Source organism: Chrysochloris asiatica, unplaced genomic scaffold (genome assembly GCF_000296735.1).
Source record: "Chrysochloris asiatica unplaced genomic scaffold, ChrAsi1.0 scaffold00139, whole genome shotgun sequence".
Lineage (NCBI taxonomy): Eukaryota > Metazoa > Chordata > Mammalia > Afrosoricida > Chrysochloridae > Chrysochloris > Chrysochloris asiatica.
In genome coordinates this window covers 3,124,340-3,132,162 of record NW_006408657.1, presented here as the reverse complement: position 1 = coordinate 3,132,162, position 7,823 = coordinate 3,124,340, and the positions used below count along the sequence as shown (strand labels likewise).

The 7,823-nt window shown below is 38.9% G+C and overlaps 1 protein-coding gene and 1 pseudogene across 2 annotated transcripts in view; one reads left to right on the top strand and one right to left on the bottom strand.

Moving 5' to 3' along the window:
* LOC102838260 (dystrophin-like) overlaps positions 1–7,823 on the top strand; it is a 3,237,302-nt gene that overhangs the window by 736,910 nt on the left and 2,492,569 nt on the right. The window lies entirely within an intron of this gene.
* Positions 6,361–6,911, bottom strand: LOC102837501 (annotated as a pseudogene).

The following is a 7,823-nucleotide window of genomic DNA, read 5'->3' as shown; positions in this document are numbered from 1 at the left end:
AAAAAAAAATCACTGTAACTTTGACATTGGTAAATATTTCTTAGATATGAAATAAAAATGAACATTACTCAAAAATAGAGTTAATGAAAAGTTGACCTTCGTCTAAATTATGAATTGTTTATATAGTCTTGATTTGAACCCTTTTTTTATTGCAAAAGTCTGTGTCTCTGTGGATTATCTTTTCATTTATTCAGTCATGTATTTTGATACAATTTAGTTCTTCATTTTAATGTAGTTCAGTTATTTTGTACTGTAAGAAAGCACTGACAAAATGGAATATGTTCCAAGGTATAGCATTATTAGCTTCTGATTATAATAATAAAGAATAAGCATGCATTTAAATTAAAGAGAATGCTCTTGAGCAGAATTTTTTTTTTTTATAAATATGATTTTGGCCAAAGTCAGTTAGAAGTTGATTTCACCAGCAATTGAAATATTAACGACAAACTGCTCCAGCACTGGAAGCACTCACTAGTCCATGCCAAGACATTTGGAAAACAGCTACCTAGCCAACTGACTGGAAGGGATCCATATCTGTGCCCATTCAGGAAAAAAAGGTGGCCAAGCAAAATGTGAAAATTATCTAACGATATCATTGATGTTGCATGAAAGTAGAATTTTGATGAAAATAATTTTAAAATGATTGTACCAGCACATTTACTTTGACTTGTCAGAAATGCAAACTGGATTCAGAAGAGTACATGGAACAAGGGATATCATTGCCGAAGATAATGTGGATCTCGGCTGAAAGCAGAGAATCCCAGAGAGTTTACTTGTGTTTTATTGACTATGCAAAGACATTCAATTGTACGCATCATAACAAACTCTGGATAACATTTTAAAGAATGGAAATTCCAAGACACTTACATGTGTTCATTATGAACCTGTATATAGAACAAGATTGAATCATTCAAATAGAACACAGGAACAATGTATGGTTTAAAAATTATGTGTGTTCAGGGTTGTATTGTTTCATTATACTATTCTGTCTGTATACTGAGCATATAACACAAGAAGTTGGACTATATCAAGAAAAGAATGGCATCTGGATTTGAGGAAAGCTCATTAGTAATCTTCAATATGCATATGACACAACCCGGGTTGGTGAAAATAAAGAGGACTTGAGATACATAATGATGAAGATCGAAGACAATGACAAAGAGAATTCTTTACTACAATTTATTGAAAATCTATACTACTTATTGCAAACTACAATGCAATGTCAAGAAATAAAGAATTCTCACAACTGAACCAGCAAGATACATCACAATAAACCGAGTAAAAAATTCACTTGTCCAGGATTTCATTTTGCTTCATAACACAACCATACCTCGTGTAAGCAACAGTGAAGAAATCAAACAACATACTGCATTGGGTAAATCTGCAGCAAAAGACCTGTTTAAAGTTCTCTTTAGAGCATGGATGTCATTTTGAGGACCACAGTGCAGGTGACCCAAGCTATGCTATTTTCAGTCAAGTCCTATGTGTGTAAAAGCTGGTCAACGAATAAGGAAGACTGGATAATTGATGCAACTGAATTATGGTGTTGGGAAAAAATACTGAAAGTACCATGGACTGCCACAAGAACTAACAAATGTGTCTTGGAAGAAGTACAGCCATTGTGCTCCTTAGAAATGGGCATAATGAGACTTTACTTCATGGGCTTTGGACATGTTGTTAGAAGGGAACAGTCCTGGGAAAGGACATTATGCTGGGTGACGTCGAGGATCAGTGAAAAACAGGTATTCTCCACAATGAAATGGACTGATATAGTGGCAGCAACAATGATTTCAAACATGACAACAATTGTAGGATCGCACAGGACTGGGCAGTGTTTCATGCCGTTATGCATTGGGTCTTTATGAGTTGGAGCCAATTTGATGGCACCTATGGAATCTTATCCAGAGTTGCTATGGGTTGGAACCGACTCAATGGCACATAACAGCATCAATCAGACTTTAGAAAGTAAGTAGTACCATGTAATGGAGTACCAGGGGTGTCCTCAGACACAAAGAACTGGGTCAAATGTGGACTGGAGAATAGCTATACTGTGGGTTCTTGTGCTTACTAGGGCCGATTTCATTGGGGATACCAGGTAGTTGGAGTAATGATGTGGTGCTGTAGGTTAAATGCATTGTTTGAAGTGCTAGGTCGGTGGTTCAAGCTCACCAGCTTCTCCTCAGAAACACTATACAGGGTCACGATGTGTCGGGAACCAACTCGACACCGCTTAACAACAATGAGGAAGTGAGATTTTTGAGGTACTGCCACCTTATATAGGTGCTCACAGAGAGTAGAGGTGGTTTCTAGCTAATTTTGGAACATGCTTCTTTGGAAAACTGGAGCCAGAAAAGGAAAACAGGCTAACTATTGAAGCTGATTTCCTCCCAGGGACAAGGAGAATATTAATATACAAAAAAGTCCTTTCCACATGTAGACATTTAAAAAAAACCATATAATGTATTAAGAAGTAGTGAAAATGTCATTAATTGCACAAAATAGTAAGAATTTAAATGTGTAATTTTTATAATAATACAGTAACACTGGAAATTAACCATACATTTAAAAAATTCAATTCAATTAATTATTAAACCATGGTGAAGAAGAAATGAACAGTACAAACCATGTTTGTTTAGGAGAAAACATTAATAAGAAAACTCATGAGAAATGGTTTCAACTTTACCCAGAGGTTCCATTTTTGTGTTTGCTTCATTCTTATAAGAAATCTAAGAAAAAATAATTCAAGCTTTCAACTATAAATGTAACAAAAAAAAAGTTGTTATAAGGATAGTAGAAAATAGAGGAAAATAGAAATGAAGAAATAAATTTAAAATAAAACACAAGATAAATTGAAGAACTATTTGCAAAGAAATAGATAGACTCATCATTATAATCAGAAAAAAAAAAGGGAGAAAAGTGAATAGATGTAATGGTAATTGTAAAAATCTTGCTCTTGGTGTTAAGTGCATTGAGATAGTTCCAACTCATAGAAACATCGTAAGGGGTTTCCAAGACTGGAAAGTTTTATTTTTTAATTTTTTTTTATAAATGTGTGTCTCTGCTGTTGGTATCAGGGTGTTGTTGTTGTTAGGTGCTATTGAGTTGGTACTGACTCATAGTGACCCTGTGGACAACAGAACAAAACATTGTTCGATCCTGGGCCAACCTCACAATTTTGTTGCCATGCTTGAGCCCATTGATTGTGCCACTTTGCCAATCAATTTCACTGGGGTCTTCCTATTTTTGTCTGACCCTCCACCCTACCAAACATGATATATCCTTCTCCAGCAACTGGTCTCTCCTGACAATATGTCTGAAGTATGAGAGACGAAGTTTGCCCATCCTGGCATCCAAGGAGCACTCTGGGTGCACTTCTTCCAACAAAGTTTTTGCTATGTTTTAGCCCAATATTGGTGACACTGTGTCAATCCATCCCACTGGAGTCTTCTTCTTTTTGTTGACCCTGTAATTTTACTAAGCATGATGTGCCTCTCTAGGGACTGGCCCTTCCTGACAATATGTCCAAAGTATAAAAGGAAATGTCTTGTCAGCATCGCTTCTTGGAAATATTCTGGTTGTATTGCTCCAAGACAAATTTGTTTGTTCATCTGGAAGTCTATGGTACTTTCAGTATTCTTTGCCAACCTGATCATTCAAATTCTTCCATTCTTCTACAGTCTTCCTTATTCATTGTCCAGCTTTTGCATGCATATGAGGGAATTAAAGATACCATGACATCTTTCAGGGGCAAAGATGTCTTTAAACTGACATCTTTGCTTAATAACAAGGAAGTCTTTTGTAGCTGATTTGCCTATTGCAAACATCCTTTGATTTTGTTATTGTGGGTCCAAGCAATATAAAGTCATTGACAACTTCAGTATTATATATGTTCATCAGGATGTTATTTATTGGTCCAATTATGAGGATTTTTATTTCGTGCCAGTAAGGTGAAATCCATAATTAAATGCTATAGTCTTTGATCTTCATCAGCAAGTATTTCAAGACTTCTTCACTTCCAACAAGGAAGACTGTCTTCTGCATATCTCAGGTTCTTAATGAGCCTTCCTCCAATATCTTGATGTCATGTTCCTCTTCATATAATCTAGTTTTTCAGATTATTTTCTCAGTATACAGATTGAATAAGTATGTTGAAAGGATATAACCCTATAACATATCTTTCCTGATTTTATAAATTCAGTTTCCCCTTACTCCATTTGAACAACTTCCTCTTGTTCAATGTACAGGTTCTTCAAGAACACTAATAAGTATTCTGGAATTCCATTTCTTCAAAATGTTATCCATACTTTGTTGTGATCCACACAGAAAAATGACTCTATATAGTCAATTAATCACAAGTAAACATCTCTCTGGTATTTTCTGCTTTCATCCAAGATCCATCTCAGGTCAGTAAGGATATCCCTCATTCTAGGTCTTCTTCTGAATCCAGCTTGGATTTCTGATAGCTCAGTGTTGATGTAATCTTGCAGTCATTTTATATTTATCATGAACAACAATTTTTTATAACTTTATTCTGAATTGAGTGAAAACTTACAGAGGTGTGGTCATCAGTTTTACATTCAGCAGTCATACACTTTGTTTCATCTCAATGATTACAATCTGCTCCATGTAACACCAGTTATTCCACTTCCACCCTGTGCTTCCTAGTTCCAGTCCACCCCCCCCCTTTCCCATTTCTGCCCATTCCTTCTCAAATTTGTCCTTCGGTAAATGCTTGGCCTTTTGATCTTGAATGATTGATGTTCCCCCTATCTACCTGTCTACAGCTTAGCTGAAAATCATGGGAGTGAGTTCCATTCCTGACCTGAAGGATGGTGAAGGACCATAGTCTTGGATTTCTCCAGTCTTTTTGTGATTAGTAAGCCCGATCTTTTTTTGTGTGTGCAAAATTTTGACTTTTGTTCCATGTTTTCTCCCACTCTGTCCAGGACCTTCTAACATGATCCATTTCAGTGCACTTGGTAGTACTAGCCCGGTACCATCTATTTCTACTAGTCTCAGTCATGGAAACTGATGTTCACATATTCCATTGTTCCACTGTATTAGTTGATTCCACATATCTTCAATTTTCTTTACTCTTCTTTCATTACCACATGGAAAGAGCCATCGTTGTCCCTTAGATGGCTACTCGTGAGCTTTAAAGTTCCAAGTTGCTAATCACCAAAGTAGGATGTAGATCGTTGTCTTGCTAATTGACCGTGGTATCCTTCAGACTAAGTTCCGGAACCTGCATATCCAACAACTCATTGCTTTCAAATGTTTGGTAATTGTTGTGCTGCTAAAGTCAAGGTCAGCAGTTTGAAACTACAAGCTGTTCTGCAGGAGAAAAATGAGCCTTTCTGTTCCTGTAAGGATTTACAGCTTCAGAAACTCTATTTAGGATCATGGATTTGCAATCAACCCCATGGTACACCATCACCACTACCACCACCACCACCACCATCACTATCACCATGCTATCATCCCTACTTGACTGCTGCTCAAAGCTTAGTTCTGTACACTTCAGATCACACAGGTATATCCTGATTTGCATTCTCCCTGCTGGCTATTTTAGTATAAAGTTATCTCTGCTATCAATAATTTATTTTGGAAAACCACTCATTGAGAAGAAAGTACTTCTAAGTGAAGCGATACGTTTATTTCAATATTTGCTGAGAGCAAAGTCTTTTGTAATAAAGTTGGCTATGGTTTTAAAAAGCAAACAAAAGAAAGTACAAAATCCTGTGAAGCAGGGGATGACTCTACCAAGTGGTTCTGCTTGTCTTCACACCACCTCAAGTTTAAATGCAGTCACAGCTTCCAATTGTCTTAGCCTTCTTGAAGGCAGACAGAGCAGATCCATGACAAAATGGAAATGTACTGCTCAGTGCCAGCCTGTTATTGCTTTACACTTGTTGATGAGCAGCAGTCCCCTTCCTGAGGCATTCTCAGGTTAATACTCCCATTCCCTAACTCTTTGCTCAAATGAAAACATGGTCTTGATTTTGGAACTTATTTATTGATAATTTTTCCCCTTTACTGTGAGTCTCATTCAATTTTACTTCTGGATATTGACATTTGTAATTATTGTAAGGCAGTTAAAAAATAAGAAATCTAGGCACTAGAATTATGGCAGGGGTTTTTCTCTATCTGTGTCACATTTAACTACGCCCCCTCCCTCCCAAAACTATATTATAATATTTGTATTTCTCTCCTCCACTGATGTAGGTTGCATTCTTTCCTTTCATCACACTATTTCCATACATGAGAGATGCAAGGGACTTCAATAAGTTCAGAGAAAAACTCCATTTTTTTTTTTTTTTGGTATCTAAAATCTTTTTAATAACAGGGCAGAATCTAAGATTAATTTTTGTAGCCTCGGATGGCCCGCCAGCCCCTGACACTCTTGAAATTCTGGCCCTTGGAGCGAATGTAGGGTTTGGTGTGGCTGTGCGGGGTTCCGGGTGCCTTGCCGAAATGCTTGTACACCTCATGGCCCTTGCGTGGACCAGACAGCAAGACAGTCTCGCAGCCCTTGGGGGAGTCCAGGGCTAGTTGGTCAATGGTGAGGATCTTGCCCCCAGCCTTGAGGATGCGGCTCCGGGCACGGCTGCTCAAGCGCAGTGCACACACCTTCAGCTTGGGCACCTCCTGAACCTGCACATCATCTGTGATGGTCCCCAGGACCACAGCTGTCTTGTTCTCCTGGCCAGGATCATCTGAGAAAGGGACATGGGTGGCCGGTTGGTGCGACTCATGAACAGCCTCTTCAGCACAACTTGGTTGAAAGTGGAATTGGTCCATCTTGCCAGAAACCTGTACAGCTTGAACAACAGTCGCAGGTAGATGTCCTGGCTCTTGGGCTCCTCGCGACGAAACTTTCGGTCCTCGTTGTGGCGAATGTCAACTCCCATGATGGCTCCTCCTGCTCAGCCTGGTCCGGAAAGTCCATTGTCTTTTAATTAGATTTTCCCACTAAGTTTGTACAGTTGCTCTGTAGGACCAGAAGTCTATGGCCATACCATCCTGAATGCACCCGATCTCCACTGACCTTGGAAGCTAAGCAGAGTTGGGCCTAGTTAGTACTTGGATGGGAGACTGCCTGGGAATACCAGGTACTGCAGGCATTTTGGGGGGGTGTCCTGGTGTAGCACTGTAGGTTAAAGCACTGAACTGCAAAGTTGGCTTGAACCACAAGGTGGTAGGTATAAACTCATTAGTCGCTCTTTGGAAACCCTATTCAGGGTCACTATGCGATGACACATACTCAATGGCACTTAACAACAGCAACAATGAACCACAAGTTCGGCGATTAGAACCCATTAATCACTACGCAGGATAAAGATGAGGTTTCTGCTCCCACTAAGATTATGCAGCCTCAGAAACCCTTTACATGGTGGGTGAGTCCGAGGTGACTCAATCACGTTCAACAACAAATTGTAGATACAAATATAGATAGATATTTCGATAGATAGTTCTTTTTAAGCACGGTCAAGTTATTTCTGACTCATAGCAGCCCTCTGTAAGTTGTCCGAGGTGCTGCTGTCGTGTTTTAACTCTGACCTTGTGATTAGCTGTCCAGTCCTTATGCTACAGCGATACACAGGACAAAGATAGTGAATTTCAATGTCCTTTTAATGTCAGAGAATGTATTGCATCATTATTGTTGTTGTTGTTGTCAGGTGCCATCGAGTTGGAACCTACTCATAGCGACCCCATGCACAGCAGAACGAAAAAATGTCCGATCCTGGGCCAACCTCACTACCGCTGCCACACTTGAGTCCGTAAATGATGCCACCTGGCTGATACATCTCGTTGGGGGTCTT